The 18,152-nt window shown below is 36.7% G+C and overlaps 1 long non-coding RNA gene across 2 annotated transcripts in view; it reads left to right on the forward strand.

The window, feature by feature from the left end:
- The window catches only part of LOC107694899 (uncharacterized), a 137,607-nt gene that overhangs the window by 36,473 nt on the left and 82,982 nt on the right, over positions 1–18,152 (forward strand). Inside the window, exon 2 of one of the 2 annotated variants that reach the window (XR_001634937.1) lies at positions 9,648–9,726. The exons of the other annotated variant lie outside the window; for it this stretch is intronic. This is a non-coding gene — a long non-coding RNA (uncharacterized LOC107694899). The remainder of the gene's footprint in view (positions 1–9,647; positions 9,727–18,152) is intronic. 2 annotated transcript variants of the gene reach the window in all.

The raw sequence follows: 18,152 nt of genomic DNA on the forward strand, positions 1-18,152 counted from the left end.
CCCCCCCTCCCCTGCAATACTCGGACATGCCCCACACTTTGAGAACCACTGCTTTAGACAGACTTTAAATTAATAAATAAGAATATACATATTACCTTATTATATATAGTATTTTAAGGTCGAAGTCTTCAGTAATGAAATGCACCGTAACACTTACTGCTTGAGTAATTTCAATGTGCCGTTTTGGAGTACGTTCATTATATACGCTTTCAAACATTTCCGCGTGTAGCGTGCCAGGGTTGTCAGGTTGCCACAACAAAACCCGCCCAATTGCTACTCAAAACTAGCCCAAACGCGTTTCTACTCAAACCTAGCCCAATCCGTTTTGGAGGGGGGTCCACCGGTAAAAATTGCGTTCCAGGGGGTAAAATACATGTTTTTTGGAGGGGTTCCCCAAACCGTGGACTTGGCAACATTGTAGCGTGCCAACTTGATGCTTCCTCTGAAGACTGCTTAGATGTGTTCGACTTGAAGCAGCGCTGCTTAGACCGATCGGTGTGTCATCAAAGTACTGCGAGAGCTATAAGAGAGCGGACGTCTCCTTATGCTTTCTCTTGCTGTATTTTGATGTCATACACCGATCGATCTTCAAGTCGAACACCTCTTTACTCTCGCGTGTCATGTGACCGAGTGTAATCGCAGCCTCTGTGATTGAAAAAGCACATTTTTTCATATCGCGATATTATCGCAAATGCAATTAATCGTTCAGCCCTAAGCTCCACTTAACAATTCCGGTTCTTAAATTATTCTATTACCAATTCTTTAAGTGTTTTAAGGGATAAATGTCTGGAAAAAGAAACCCAATTTCATTTCCTAATGATTAGAAAATTAAAAAAATAAACTTGAAATGTGTAAAAATTATTTTAAAAGGACTTTTTGCAGTCTTTTTAACCCTTTAACTGTCACTCACATTTTTGAACACAGGCGTGAAAGTGCACTATCCAAACTTAAATTTTTATAATTTATGAACAAAAACATTTTGTGACATGATATTGATGTATCATTTTCATGGTAATGCAATGTTTGATTTTAAAATGGGTTTCAAAGGATGAATTTTGAGATTTAAAGTTTTCAACTGATATACAATTTCTGATGATTTCTAAAGTGTGATCGAGAAAAAGGCAACGAGGAAGACTTTTTCTGACTCCTGTTATGATGTGGATTTTTGAGGTGCACTCTTGTCATAAATTAATCTATTACTTTTCCTACATAATTTTTTTACAAAAACATTGGTAAAATATCTATTTAGGAGTCTTAGACCTTTCCAACGATATATAGTTTGTCATGATTAGATTAGGATTTAATTGTAATATAGTGAAGTAAACTTAGGCGTCCCACAGAGGGGACGGGTGACAGTTAAAGGGTTTTAAGGCCGTATAGATGCAGTCCTATAATTTGACTTAAATTAATTACTTAATAAATCAAATATATTAAACGACACTAATCAAACGGTGGTAACATGTATTTCTTAATTTTTTATAAAATTTTTCTTAATTTCTATAAAATATTTAAATGCAAAAATTTACATATTTACACCATTTTACTGTCATATATATATATATATTCATATATATATATATATATAGAATGTTCCGCTCGCGCTCAGATGGTGATTCATGGGTGGTTCTGCCTTCAGGCAAAATAGTTTGAAAATTATTAAATAGCTGCAATTAAAGTCATAAAATTGAGGATAGAAAAGGGGTGGCGAGCGGAGGAGAGATGAGCTTGATGTCTGTCTGGGCTACAAAATTTTACAGTGTCTGTCTTTGTGTTTTCTTTCCCTCTCTTTCATTTCATCTTGCGTTTTTAGTTTTATAGACTTTTACTTTGATTACACACGTATATGTCTGTTCTTTCATATTCAGTCGTATAGCTTCTGAAAAGGTGGATAGTCACTCTTTTGTGCTGCTTTATTAGCAGACTGTTATCGCTTTGGGCATTTTGGCTTCTGTGAAAATGTTGTGGGATTTGTTCAATCAGTTTGATGCAAGTGAGAGTTTTGACTCCAATAAAAGGCCAGTAAAATGCTGAAATACAATGGATATTGATTGCCTTGGATGGATAGATTTTGTTAGTGTGTGCATGTATGTGCACCTGATTTCAGTCTCACGCTCTTCTTTTTTTTTTTTTTTTTTCTGATGCAGGGTGTGTGTTCATATCAAAGATTAGAGAAGGTTGCTGGTTATGGTTTTAGTAATAATGAAAATCAGTCACTGCTCATCACTCCTTTTGTATGTCTATGTGTCAGTCCCTATTTATAACTGGTGTTAAAGGGATATATCAGCTACAATTTTAAAATGTGTTCTCATTTACTCACTCTCATGTTGATCCAAATCTGTGTGACTTTCAGTCTTCTATGGAACACAAATAGAGATGTTTTGAAGAATGTTCACTCTGCTCTTTTCAATACAGTGAATAGGCACCAAAAACATAATAAAATTACCACTAAAGTAGTTCATGCACATTGTGTGCCTTATTCCAATTTTTTTGAAGCCATACAAAACGAACATGTAATTATTTTATGAGTAGGTGATTTTGTGAATTTATATGATTTGATTCATATGAAATGTGATTTAAAAAAAAAAAAAAGATTGTCCACCCCTTAAACCTAACCCTCAGTGGGGCGTAAGCAAATCTTATAAAAATCAACAAATTAAATTGTACAAATTCTTATGAATTTGCCAAAATCTAATAGTTCTGTATTGCCTTGAGAGTATGTTATGAGGAACAGATCTAAAATTGCTATTAGGGATGGGCATTTCAGGCAAAAATAATATTTGAAGATCGCCTGTTATTATTTGATTATTATTCGAACAAACAGAGAAGGAGGGAGAGAGACCATTTATGCTTTCAATATGTATGTTAACAAATTTAATTCATTAGGGAATAGGTATCTTAACTCAAGTTATATAATGATTGTGATGTGCTGAATCATATTAATATAATTTCAACGAATGACAGCACTTATTAACATAGCCTAACAGTCCATCAATTAGCATAAATCAACTGCTCATAAGGCTAGGACATCAAAAACGAGCATGAATATCCCAGATAGCAAGCACATTCGGGCCGATTCTGTCGGCTCAGTCTCGGCATAGGTGAGAAGATAATGGGCTGGAGCCGTGCCGACTCTACAAAACACTTCTGACTGACAGGCAGCTTTTCTCTATGAGCCATTCTCAGCTGAAAGCTGTTGTACTTGCAGCAGGTCCGCACTCAGTGTAGTTGTGTGTACAACCTTCGGCCCGAGTTCGTTTTGTCACAGGCTAGCGCTAGATTAAGGAAATCAGCCGCCTGAGAAAAAGTTTCGACAGTTAAATCCTGACTCAAATCTACAGTGTGTGCGTGAGACAATGTGTTGTTCTTTTGTTGTCTATGACAGCTTTTAGGTGCGTTATTGGCAGCGCCACCCTCTAGTTACATGAATGCATCGCCACCACATCAGCACCGAAAACATGAAGAATTATTGTCAAAAAAAAAAAATCGCACAGCCTATTCGATATTATTAATTCATTATTAATTGAATTAATTGATTATTAAATCAACTAATCAAAAATGTTGAAAATCGTGACCCATCCCTACTTGCTATTCGCTAAAATGTTGCCATAGCTATCAAATCTCATTCCTGCAATATGAATTAGCAGTAAGAACAAACGACATTTAGCATAATTTGTCAAACCTGGCATAGCATTTTTTTACAAGCTATATTTAGTTCACCCAGAAATGAAAATTCTGTCATTACTCACCCTCATGTGGTTCCAAACCCGTAAGACCTTTGTTCATCTTCAGAACACAAATTAAGATATTTTTTTATTAAGATTAAATCCCAGAGCTTTCTGACCCTCCATAGACCGCAATATAACTGAAATGTTCCCAGGCCCAGAAAGGTAGTAAGGACATTGTTGAAATAGTCCTTGTGACATCAGTGGTTCAACTGTAATTTTACAAAGCTACGAGAATACTTTTTGTGCGCATAGAAAACAAAAATGGACGAGAAGAATTGTTGAATAGAGTCGTTATTTTTGTTATCTTTGCTGCTCCCAAATATACTTGAATTTTAATATCACAGATGTGACATTTCAAGCTTTTTATTATTTTAGTTAGGCAACTCTGTTACCTGAACTTTGAATATATGTGCCTCATATCGTCAGTTGCATTCTGATGTCAGGCAAACCAGAGATATTCCATGAACTCTTGTGCATGTATGGAGCTTTTCCAAGAGTTTGATTGCACGGTTGTTTTCTTTTAGAGCCGCACACAGCTGGAAAAGTTTAAAACTCATGTTTCTGTGGAATTATTACGTGTTTCACTAGTAGACAGTAATTTGATGTTGCATCAGTCCAGATTAACGTTTATACTGATTCATTTTTGACTGCCTTTGAATGTGGTTTAAGTGATCTGTTTACACCTACTTCCCACTTCAGATCAGATCACCTGGGAAGGATGTCAGTACTAGATATAAACAAGGTCTAAATATAGGTTTTTGTATCTGACAGATGTTTTCATATGCCCTGATCCCTAATCCAATCTTCTCTTCAGCACCTCTTCCTCACCCCAAATCTTTGTCTCGGCTCATCTCTCAGAATCACATCCACACATGGCCGATCCCCATCATTATCCAATCACATCCATCCACCGCCCTCCGTGTCAGCGGCAATACAATCAGCGCCATGTGGTAGCCACATTCGCGAGACCCCGCACTTCCTGATCGCTTCCTTTCGGGAGGCGGCGCTGGGCAGACGTGCGGGGGGATGTAATCAGAAGTTTGGCAGAATCTGCAGCAATCAGGCACGCCATCAGACGCTTTCTGGTCCTCAGCCACCGGGGCTTAAGGGTATCTGGAGTGTGTGTGCGGGTAACATCAAAGTTCCTGGATAAGAGAAAGAGTTGGAGAGAGAGGAGATTACATGGATTAGGATGGAGGGGAAAGGAATAATGTAATTAAACACTTGTCGAGATTTTATTCCGCTCTGTAGACATGAGAGAGATTCTGTAGGGGCTGATATGCTGATTATAACTCGCGCTGCTTCAAATTTGTTGACAGAATACCATGTGTTGGGCATTTGCCCTGGGAGCGACTCTTAATGCCGTCATATTAGAAAGAAAGATGGAGCATTATAGCGGCATAAATGTAGCGAGACAATGAAATTGCATTCCTTCTGAGTTGCGCACACACTTTCTGTCTTTCAGCACCCTCTGTAATGTTAATGGCCGCCCGTCTGTTGTACGCTACCTTTGTGTTCCAGCTCAAGCGAGGATGTGATGTCATCGGGGCTTTTGTGTGTCTAATCCAGTGCAAACATTAGATGTCTACAGTGCTGATGTATGTGTGTGCATAGTACAGAAGCTCAAGTATGCAGAGCAAATGCATCTCACATACAATGCCGCTCATTGATCAGCTGGAAAGCCATATATTATAGATTTTTTTTTAATACAGTCTTTGCCTGGCAGCTCTGTATTGAAAGTCTTCTGCTACTCTTTATCTACATACAGCCTCCATTCAAGCTTTATTTTGCCGATAAGTTCCTAGATGGTTTATCTGTTTTCATAATTTGTTGCAGACCCTGGACTGGATAAAAATGTACATTACTGTTCAAAAATGTGATGTTGGTAAGATTGTGTTATTGTTTTTCAAAGGTCTCTTGCTTACCAATGCTGCATTTATCACAAACACAGTAAACGTAGTACTATTGTGAAATAATATTAGAATTGAAATTGAATGTTTTCTATTTTAATATATTTTAAAACATAATTTATTCATGTGATAGCAAAGCTGAATTTTTAGCAGTCATTACTCCAGTCTTCAGTGTCATATGATGCTTGTGAAATAATTCTGGTATGTGATTTTTCACTCAAACATTTCTTTTTATTATCAGTATTGAAAACTGTTGTGCTGCTTATAGTTTTGGGCGAAATCCGGATACATTTTCAGGATTAACTGATTAGAAATAAATAAAAAAAAAAACAGCATTTATTTGTGATAGAAATATTTTGTTACATTATGTCTTGACTCTCACTTTTGATCACTTTAGTGTGTCCTTGCTGATCTCCGTATCGATACTTAAAATCCCTAGATCGATCTCTTACAAATTTGTACAGCAATTCCTGCAGATGCCACTGCGTTCTGCTGAACTAACTCACTCAGCCGCATAGTTTATGAAATCATGTTATTAATTTTTCAAATGAATGCGAGTTTGCAGTCTGTATGGAGTATTATGCTAAACAACTTGTGTAACCCCATTAACAAACAATAGACTCTTATGAGCTGGTTCTTTATAGTGAATCAAAAGCCTACAATGCAACCAGTGTACTGTAAGTCTGATTCTGAAACCATTTATGTGCACTATTGAGTGAACTTGAGCTGTGTGGACTTGACCTAACCGCTCAACACAAAAACACACATTCTTTTCTACGTGAGTACTGGAGGAAGACATTATCCTCCTGCCTTCACACCTAACCATTCAAACCACCGGTTCTCTTCTCCATTCTTTCATGCTGTTGTACATTCTTATCTGCTGTTCTTTCAGGCCTGCAGTGTTGCCTCAGGTGAGATAGGCCTCAGGTAAAAAACAGTAGGCATCTTGAGTCCTCGTCCATGCGGTATATTATGTGCTGAAGATGCCTGAAATAGATTTATACCACCGTTTAGATATTCTCTTTCCAGCAAACAACTTTATATATAGTAAAAAAGGCATACTAGCACACCCGCCCTCCTCTAAATCGCAATGTACGGCTTAATTAAGCATAATTTAATTGCAGCACAATACCTTTAATGGACAGTGCTTTTAATTACACCATAGCATCTTCACAAATCTTTAAAGCAATCTGTCGATTGATGGCCTACTATGTCATTTCCTTTTAGTGGACATCCTGCTCTTAATGCTGCTGTCAATTTCACGTTAAAGAGTGCACTCTCATTTACGACTTCGAACGAGACTCAATATTTGGTTTTCTTGCTTATCCAATTGGTTGTGTGGTAAATATTAGAATGACACCATCAATGTTGTTTCTTACTATCAAAAACACCGACTACAATGGAAAAATGTGTTTGGCTTTGACTGAAACCTGTATGTTCATGTTTTAATAATGTTTACTACACACAGTCAACCCCTGTTTGATGTAAATAAATGTACAAACATGCAGATAAAAGACACCCACAATTGAAGCATTTCTTATTTACACAGCCCTTTTGCTTTTATGAGCATAAATTACTTCGTATTCATAAACATGACTGCGAACATAAACACTGATAGTATAAATGGCTCGGCTGCCATTTGAAATGACAATGCAGAGCAAACAGACTGTTATTGTCTACAATAAAAATAATCACTACATACTTTGCCTCGACAATAAAATGCATCTTTGTTTCCAAATAGACCATTTTTGCGGCACTACTGAAACTCGATGGGAAGTGGTGGCAGTAAGTTTGGCGTGAGCTTCCCCTGTAAGAGCTGTAACCGCTAAAAAGAAGGAATTAATAAATAATGCATGAAGAGTAAATAGAGATCCACCTGAGGCTTGTTGTTTAAATGTAAATACTGAGCTGTGAGAGAGGTGTGGTGGGTTCAGTTACCTTTTAAATCCACCCACTTTAATTATTGTAATGTCTTGTTTGATTTAACGAATTGTTTAGTGGCTGTTTGGGAAAAGATGATGGTATAAACACAGGAGACGGATCTGAGGTTACCGTTAAAACTTGCACCTCGACAAACATTTGCTTATCATCTTTACATTCCTTTAAACTCTCCCCACTAGATGATTGTTTTCTCATTTTTTCTTTGTTCTATAACCTTCTAAGTCACCTTTCATCCAGCATGACTGTACTGCAAAAGGTAACAACTTGGGATTTAAACTTAATATCATTTTACACAAGTTTTAATTTTACACACTCTTGTGTGGTACTGACAGAAACCCAGGGCACATGTGCCCTCCAGTTATGTTTTGTGGCCTGTGTGATGCTGTCGTCATCATGGCAATTGGAGTAAACACAAACATGTCTTTAAAAATCTAACATCAAGCTGAAAACTAGTCTGCATGCAGTTGCAGACAACTGATGTTGATTGTAATGGAAGTTATGTAGTTTTGCGTCACTCTGCCTGTGTGTGGCGTAAACAAGATGTAATTCTAGATTGATTTCAATTGCCAAACAACATCGAAACTTGACTTACCTTGGAATTCAGCTGATTTGTGGTCACTGTTGTATGTATTTTGGGTATTTTATGATGGTTTCAGTTGTGGCTCATCCAATCATATTTGGAATATATTACTGGCTTTTTTAACTCAAGTGTTACATAAAGTGAAGCTGTTTTTGCACTGATGACTGACTGATTATGAATTATCTTTTGATTTGCGTCCATCAAGTTCAACATGGAAAAAAAACAAAAACTTAAAGGTCACATTAGGTCTGATTTAATACATTTTCAGTTATAACCAAGCTTATACAGTAATTTTAGCACAAAGATATGAATGAAATGTAATTGTATTTAATTTTTGTTATGGTATTTTCCAAAGTGTTATGTGGTCCTTAAATAGGATGTGGTGTTATTTTGAACCTTTGCCATTGTCTGAAAGCACCTGGTATTTGCTGTTGGCAAATACCCTGCCAGCCAAAACAATTATGAATTACCATTATAGAAGTAGCATAATTAAACAGCATATCTAAACATTATTTATAGATACCTGAGGCGAAATTCAGATGCAAAACAGTAGCAACATCAAACATAAAGTGCAATCAAACTAGAATGTGGCAAGACAAAACATGGATACCACTTGTTTTCTTGCAGACTGCTAACAGGCCTGGAAACACGTTGATTCGTGTCGCTCTACATAAGTTGGCGTCCTTTCATTTTGACACTTGTTGCAGTACCACCCGCTGCCCACAGGTTGTACCAATCATATAATACATCTTTAGTGATGAGAACACATATTTAAAATGAACTAATGTGACAATTATTGAAAATCTTATTACAACTTAATTTAATTGCTTGCAATCCCAGCAGTTCGAGTTCTCATCATGCTTTACATGAGAGTGGGTGTTGAAATTGTTAATGTTTTGAGCAAAATGAAAAAGGTTAATTTCAGTTAGCTTGTTAGTTTCAACTTAGCTTTAGCATGCTTTAGATAGTTCACCCTAAAATGAATAATGTTTATTCAACCTGTTGTTTTTGTGGGTAAACTAAAACAAAACAGATATTCCAATGATACATGTATAAGACTATTGCCTAAGTTTTTGTGGCTGCAAAGCTGTATGTACAATATTATGCCACAAAAATTGGCTATTATAGCATTTTGTCACTCTGCAGCTGCTCATCTGCAAAATTAGCTTGTTACTGGAAATGTTATGTTATTTTTATTGCAGCTGAACTTCTGTAACAACTTTCAGAAATGTAGTTACGTAAAAAGTCTCTCCCAAACTGCAGCATTTATGCGGCTTCCTTGATATGGAAAGAGAATAGTCTCTGGAGTCATTGGAAAGCAGAGAAACAGAAGGAGAGAGAGAAAAAAACAAAGCCTGACAGAAAACACTGACATCATTACAACATGCACACAATTCGAAAGCTAAGAAGCTTGTCAGAAATAATCTGATAACATGAAGACAATTTCCGAGCAGAGAAACAAAACTGACATTCTTTGTGACCCTCTAACAGGTTTCGGCAATAAATAATCTTAAATGCTTCAACCCAAACAGAAGAACAGAATGGCCTGCAGTGACAACGCAATGAAGAGGTAAACACTTCCAGTGGTACCATCAGTGAGAGACATGCGTTTAGTATAGTATCCGGTGAGTGTGATGCATACTCCATGATGTTACAAATTGCTGTCTGCACCATGAAGATTAAATGAAGCCTCTTAAGTGTATATCCCAGATACTGTTATTGTATCACATTTCTGAAAAATTCCCAGCAAGCATTTCACACGGTCCACTGAGTGACAGCTTAAAGTACTGCTGCACGGGGGGAATACCTGCTGTAAGGCAATACTTTACCACGACCGCTTGACACTGTGTGCTACGGGAAAAGATTGAAAACACAATGAAATGAAATGTAATACTAGTATACTGTGTGCTGCACAATATACTACCTAGTATTTTTTTTTCATGTTATGTAAAAACAGTGTGCAGTATGCAACAGTAACAGTAGTATGTTACACTGTTGTGACATTACCTCACATTGCATGTTAATTCAGCAGTTGTCCTGAGGTTATCATCTAGGAAATGAAAAGTTTACTTTAGCATGGGGAGGGAGGGGCTTGGAACATAATTTCTTCAAATGGAAAGTGTATGATTCTATGGAGTTTGTAAACATAAAATGTAAAAACATGTAAAAAGTGTTTCCAAGAGCATTAGCCCATTAGTGCCATATAATATCCAAGCTATAAAATAAATACATCTTTTTTTAAATAATAATATTAATTATTATTATTATTATTTTAATTTTCATATATTTTTTGTTTTGTTTGTGTCCATTTTGTACTATTTTAATCATATCAAAGCGAGGAAAAATATATCTTTTTTGTTTCCATTTTTTGTACTATTTTAATTCTGCTATTAATGCTTTTATCATTTCTTGCTAGAATAGGTAAAGTAGTCAACTACATTTGATAGAAAAAATCTCAGTGGTGCTACATGCCTCATTTGTATTTTAAGTGGTGACATTTTCTCTATTGCAAATCTCTGTAAAACAGTTATTTTAATCCACTTTTCAAGTAATATTGTATGCCAGCTGTAAACAGCTGCATGCCAACTGTATGCTTTTTGCAATTTTAACATTTTTGTGTATTTTTGCCCAAACAAATTAGTTAAAAACCATGTAAAGATTGCATTACTACTAATGGTTAAATCGTCACATCAAAAATATACATTTTTTTAGCACATTGCATTGTAGTATATAGTGTTCCTCAGAGTGTGCTCTGTCCTGTACTGCACATTTTAGCATATATATTCTATATACAAGCAGAACATTTGCATGCTAGACATAATATACATACTGCGCACTAGAAATAGTATGACAATTTTAGTGAACTGCTCATCCAAAGATAGCCGCTGTTTTTCTCTCCCACATGGTTCTTCAAGTATATGACCTCCCAGTTCAACTGAAGAACTTCTCAGCTTGAAGGATGTGGAGCGAGTCAGGTAATCTCAGTTCTCCTCTGTGACAGCTCAGGTGAGACTCAGAGCCACTGTTGTCTCTGATCTCCTGCAGAACGGAGCATGTGGTGCTTTTCCTCTAATGCACACGCTTTCACGTCCGCAGTATCAAAGCTTCTGAGAGCGAATGAGCTCTGAATTATCTTTTCCTGTGCCCTAGGAAACTACTGTTTATGCAGCTGTGTCAAAGGCACAATCAAGGTTGATTTGAGTTTTAAGCCACAGCATTATCTTAAGATTTAAGCTTTTCCTCTAGGGCCGCCTTGACTGTGACACTGACAGTTGAGTGGTCATGTTCCAACAGGGCCTGAAGGTAAATATTGAATGGTTGTCATTGTTAGGTTGGGTTGGGTTGGCGGATGGTGCATTTGGCGGAGAGCCCGGAGGCGCATTGAAACCCAGTCCCGTATGAGAGAGACTGATCACTTAATCAGCGTATAAAGCTGAAATGGTAGAAAACACAGCATGGAAAGGTCGAGAAGTGAGACCGAAGAATCTAATTCCATTTCCCACTGTCTCATAATGACTGGGATTTTATGAGGTGAAGAAATGTTGGACTGGTTTATTCATGAATCTAAAGCTCAGGTAATGCAGTTAGATTTAGTTTGGTCATCGTGCCTTTTGTTATACCTGAATGCAAGTGACAATCTGGCGCTGGAATATATAGGTTGTAATCTTGTTGTCAGTGGTGGAAAGCAACAAACGTAATGTTCTCATCAGCACACATGACCATTCAGATGTTTGCTTCGATCTCTCATTTTTTCCTTCGGTCAGTTAGTTTAATGTAAAAACTAGCAACTTAAAGGGATCGTTCACTCAAAAATAAAATGTAATTAATTTCTGCATTTATTATTCCAAACCTGTATGACCTCTGTAGAACACAAATTGAAGAATTGACATCCATTAAATGGACCAAAAAATAATAATAAAAAAATAAATCATTGGTGACCGATAATAATAAAAAAGGGCACCCATCATTGAGAGTTATGGGAAGAGTAAAGATGACTGTGAGACTAGTATTCAGCAAAAGCATCCATAATAGTAATGGTCACTCCTCGTAGTAACACTCAATTGAAGAAGATTTTCCAGGAAGAACTGTCGTCTGGTCGAATACCACCCTCAGTGTTCAGAGCCTATCATTTAACTGTCTTCATTTGTTTAACCAAAGCCCTGATTACGTGTGTTTGTTGGGTTTGATAAGCACTGATGTAGCTTAGCTCTTGTGTCCTCGTAAAGAGTGTTTGCTTTTTTGATTTAATGAGGGTTGATGGGTCAGCAATATTCTAAGATTATAAAACGTACACATTTGCTATGTAAGAATCATCTGACTTGTCTCTCACAGACATTTACGCAAGTCTAAAGGAACTGACGTGGTTCTTCAGTTTGCTGGTTTTGAATACACAAACACAGAAATTTGTCTAAGAACATCATCCGTAACTGTAGAGGACAGGCCACTGACGGCCCAACCAATCACCCCAGCTCCCTTTTGGATGATTCATTTACATATATTCACAGAGAGGAGGAAATCTGCCTCAGGCTCTCAAGGCCTACTATGCACGTCAAGAAAGAAACAAAAAAACACAAACTCATTCAAATGCTTTAACGCAAATACAACCCATGTGACAATTCGGGTTGTATTTTAATGGTGTTGTACGTCTTGTTAACTTTTGCCAGAGTTAAAACTACACCGTCTTACAGTCAGAACTTTTTTTTTTTTTTTCACTGCCAGGGTTGAGTGTAATTTCTTAGGACATATTTTTCAGCAATATGCCAGCTAATTGGACTTTTTTTAATGCATGCTATTCCATACATTTTTTTTATCACCTTTAACAGAAAAAGATACTTATTTGACAGAAAAATACTTATTTTTAAAGCAAAACAGCCCACAAAACACCAGAAAATAAACATTTTCACTATTTAATGCAAAATCAAAACCATCTGTTTTAATGCTTGCTTTAATGTAATTAAATTTTTTTATTATAATAATGTAATGTAATATATATTTTTTCATATATTTAGTATTTCATTAAGTTATACACTTCCATTCCAAATTTTGGAATCAGTAAGATGTTTTTTGAAGACTTGGAGTAACTACTGGAAACTAAAGTCAGCTTTGCCATCACAGGAATAAATTACATTTTAAATTGTATTAAAAAAAAAAAAAAAAATTAATTCTAATAATATTTAGCAATATTACTGTATTTTTGATCAAATAAATGCAGTATTGGAGAGCAGTTTTTTTTATAGTCGTCTTTGTCAAAACATTTAATAAAATATTTCAGGCCCCGGTGTAGAGTACATATATATATTTTTTTTGCTTCTGGCTTGTTTGGTACTGTTTGTACCAAATCAGTTTTTATAAGTTTCTTTGATACCAGATCCCGACACATTATTTAAAAGATGAAAGAACAAAAAGTACTTTTCTGAGTTTTGTTTGTAGGATATATTCTTGATAGGAATATTCCTCTCCTTTGCATTTAAAAAAAAAAAAGCACAATGAAACTCTTTTGAAACTCAAGAGAGAGAGAGGCACTGACAGTAAAAGCAGTATATTCTGGATGCCTAAACCTTAAATGCACGGCAGTATCTACTACTGCAGAACTGGTTAAAAAGTAATATCTTTAGACATGGTGCCATATTTACACCATGGATTTGTTCTTTGGAATTCTTAGAAATACATTGAGTGCCATGTAAATGCATACCGTAATCCTTCAGTCCCACAGTATACAAAAAAACATAATGCCATTACCATCTGATACAATCGCTATACCATGACACCACCATAGTGATTTGTGAAATCACACACAGGATTGTTGGCATACTTTACTCTCAGTGTAGGCCGCATGTGTAACAAATCCATTGCAGCAAGTCAGCCGAGAAGAGAAAAGACATTTGTCAGAAAAGGGATGGCCAGACACAAAGCGAAGGAGAGCGGAAATGTTTTTCTGATAAGCACGCCTCCAGGAGCACTCCGCTGGCCCTCTGTGATTAGAAACGCGCTGGAGTACGTCCAGAACACGTCAGGCTGACCTTGACACGTGCTTCATCATGCTGTAAGCATATACTCCAGAGGGAGTGGATGACACAACTGGCTGGGTAATCACAAATTACACCCCATCCCCCGATGCAGAGTTACCGCCGGCCGCCCGTCTTCTCATTTGAAATATCTGCTCTCGTTCAACGTTCATGCGACACTCGTAATGTTTATTCATCCGCCAAATGGTGCATATTCAGTTCTATACAACGTATGCCATGTCTGCGTGTCTCAATCTGTGCTATGAGCTCTACAACATGCTATCTGGACAAAGTCACGCATGCTGGAGAATCCTAATGCTCTATTGATTGACTCGGCCCTAAAGCTTTGAATCATATAGGCCTGCCAAAGGTTATCATAATCAATATGCAATAACCGTAATAGCTCTCTCAGCCCGACTACAAAGGAATAAAAGAATAATCATGCAGATTTGCTCGACCGGAGGTTACAGGGGCGATGATATCAGTGGTTGTAAGGACGGGGTCCCAGCGTTCCTCAAGCTAGTTGAGCTCCCTAGTTTGGCTGCCATGGTAACCTTGACGAAAAGTGCCGGTTTGCAAAAGTGGGAAAGGAAGTGTCTATTTTTACCCACAGGATGGAGAGGGACAGATAGAGCTGATTTTGAGGATGAGAGATGTCGCTGCATTTCTTTAGCACATTTTTAGATGTTTGTCTCTGTTTTGAGGGAGTGGAACTGAGGTCTGTAAGTGTGTGTGTGTGTGTGTGTGTGTGTTGAGGTGGGAAATGAAGGTTTCGCTCGTTGTGGTGTTATGGAAGTGTGACTGTCACACCTTTCCTGAAAGCTGTAAATTGGTTTCTAACACTAAATGTCCCACCTTAATTAAACAGGGAGTGGTGTTGAGTGCTGATACGAGTGTTCAGAAGACACATTTGAATGGATGACGGCATGAATGCATGTACACACACACCTATAAACTGAATGACTGGACCTCAGGAGAGACTGAAACTTTCCTCTGTTGACATCCTCACTATACATCCTGTTGATATACAGGTTTGTCTTGTGTTGTCTGAGGTCAGCATCTGTCAATTCAATTTCAGTTCAGTTTTCTTTATTGGCATAGCAGAAACTGTACATTTATTTAAGTTCATTATTTTTTATATTGTTGTTGAAGTCAGTTTGTTACTATGCTTGTAGCATTTTAATTAAGATTGTTAATATAACAAAAGTTTTATTATTTTGAGACTGTGGCCCACCTGGAAATTTCTGAGGCCAACTAGTGGACCCACTGGTTTGCAATAAAACCTCATTTGTTACCAAAAGTTACTGCTTTAAATTACATGAACTAACAATGAGCAACATGTCTATTATTGTTAGTTGGTAAAAATGCAATTGCTCGTCGTTTGTACATTAATGTTAACATGCAATTATTGATTTTAAAAATAAGTAAATGTTGAAATTACACTGAACAAAATTATAAACGCAACACTTTTGTTTTTGCCCCCATTTTTCACGAGCTGAACGCAAAGATCTAAGACTTTTTCTCTGTACACAAAAGGCCTGATGCTGGATGTGGAGGTCCTGGATTGGTGTGGTTATACGTGGTCTGCGGTTGTGAGGCCGCTTGGATGTACTGTCAAATTCTCTGAAACGCCTTTGGAGACGGCTTATGGTAGAGAAATGAACATTCAATTCACGGGCAACAGCTCTGGTGGACATTCCTGCAGTCAGCATGCCAATTGCATGCTCCCTCAAAACTTGCGACATCTGTGGCATTGTGCTGTGTGATAAAACTGCACATTTTAGAGTGGCCTTTTTTTTTGTGGCCAGCCTAAGGCACACCTGTGCAATAATCATGCTGTCTAATCAGCATCTTGATATGCCACACCTGTGAGGTGGATGGATTATCTCGGCAAAGGAGAAGTGCTCACTAACACAGATTTAGACAGATTTGTGAACAATATTTGAGAGAAATAGGCCTTTTGTGTACAAAGAAAAAGTCTTAGATCTTTGAGTTCTTAGATCTGAAAGAGTTGCGTTCATAATTTTGTTCAGTGTAGAAAATATTACAACAACACTTTAGTATAGGGACCGATTTTCATTATTAACTAGTTGCTTATTAGCATGCCTATTATTAACATTTTGACTGTTTATTAGTGCTTATAAAGCACATATTCTGCATGACCATATTCTTCATCCCTAATCCTAAACTTAAGAACTACCTTACTAACTATTAATAAGCAGCCAATTAGGAGTTTTTTGGGGGGGCAAAAGTCATAGTTAATGGTTTGTTAATAGCAATAATTGGACCTTAAAATAAAGTGTGACCAATATTACTAAATGTTGTAGAAGTGGTGCTAATTGGTAGTTCATGTTAACTAATGTAGTTGATTAATATTAACAAACAAAATCCAATCGTAAAGTGTATGCATGCATGTATTCATCATGTGAAAATGTATGTATATATCTACAATACAAACATACGTACATTTACTGTCAACTATCGAGCACAGCATGCGCAGTTTATTTATTAGAGGCACATGTTGGTGTTTGTAATGTGTATTCAAAACAGCACTTTTGAATGACGGCAAAATCTATTATTTTGACATTTGAAAGAGCTGCACTTAGTAATAAAGAATATTTCATAAGTCAAAAATATGTTTTATGAAATATGCATGAATGTTTTTTTTTTTTTGTCTCTAGAACTGTACAGTTATATGATAAAGTATAACCTCTGTCTTTCTCTCTGAATTCATATGACGTGTAATGTGTGTTTTCAGTGCTGTTGTGTGTCCAGTGGGAGAATTACTGAGATCATCATTATTAATGATGACACTGTAGAAACTCCACAGATCGGAGTAATTATCATATTCTACCATCAACACTTGAAGAGACTCAGGGGAAAAATTAATGGTTCCCACTGTGATAATGCCATTTATTTGGACATGGAGGCAGCGTCGGCTTTATTTATAGGTGTAAATAGATTCAAAATAATAATAGTAAATAATTGCATTTTTTTAAATGCACCTTCATTGAATTTCAATGTATGTAGCAACATGAAGAAAATATATTTTGAATAATATTTGTTTATTAGATTTAAACTTGAACTGAAACCTGATTATTCTGATAAATGCAAATGATTAAACTGGTTAGCAGGTAGGTTGTAAATATAACAGTGTTTTTGTGCTAAAATACTGCACAAATGTTACATGATTTAGTGAATTCATGGGAGAATGAGAAAAATATTTTCATCTTAGGAAAAAAGATGAAAAAAAAAACATTCCATAACTGATTTTTGTTTCAGATGATGTGAGCACTAATAGGAAAGACTGTTTGTGTTCTGTTCTGATTGGACTCATGCGTTTAATTTTATTCAGTTCAAGAATGTCCTAAAATGAGGTCTGACTTTCCTCATATTAGGACACCCAGAGAGAGAGCCCTTCTGTAGACATCAGATCAAGCACAATTACCCCAGACATCTGTCTATATTTAGGATTTAGCAACATCACCCTACACTTGTGTGTTTTTTCAGTCTGCTCCTGCTTTACAGTGAAAGTAAATGAGGTTGTTAAATGTTTCCCCTTTGACCTCTAAGATGTTTATAAGGTGAGAGTTCACATTTGGAGTTTATTGATGCATTGACAGGAAGACCTGTCTCCCTGAGGATTGCGGTTTGGTGTTCAGTATTGAGGTTTAATAGTTTTATAAGGAAGTTGGAAGAAAAAAGTGTGAGATAATGCATGTATGTGGAATTCCTGACCGTGTCATCATCAATTCTAAAACATGATGAACCACACATCATTCCTTTATGTAGCCCTGAATTCCAAGTGAATGGTCCTGGAGTCTACATGTTAAGACAGACAATTATGTGTGTGTGTGTGTGTGTGTGTTCAAGCCTGAGGGTTTTCTAGTTATGCATTAACATTTGAAAGGAAGGTCAAAAGCACATCTGGCAAAGAAGTTCATGTACAGAACGCACATGAGGAGACCTGTCAGGGTCTTGACCTCCTCTC

This window comes from Sinocyclocheilus anshuiensis, unplaced genomic scaffold (genome assembly GCF_001515605.1).
Source record: "Sinocyclocheilus anshuiensis isolate Anshui unplaced genomic scaffold, SAMN03320099.WGS_v1.1 scaffold114, whole genome shotgun sequence".
NCBI lineage: Eukaryota > Metazoa > Chordata > Actinopteri > Cypriniformes > Cyprinidae > Sinocyclocheilus > Sinocyclocheilus anshuiensis.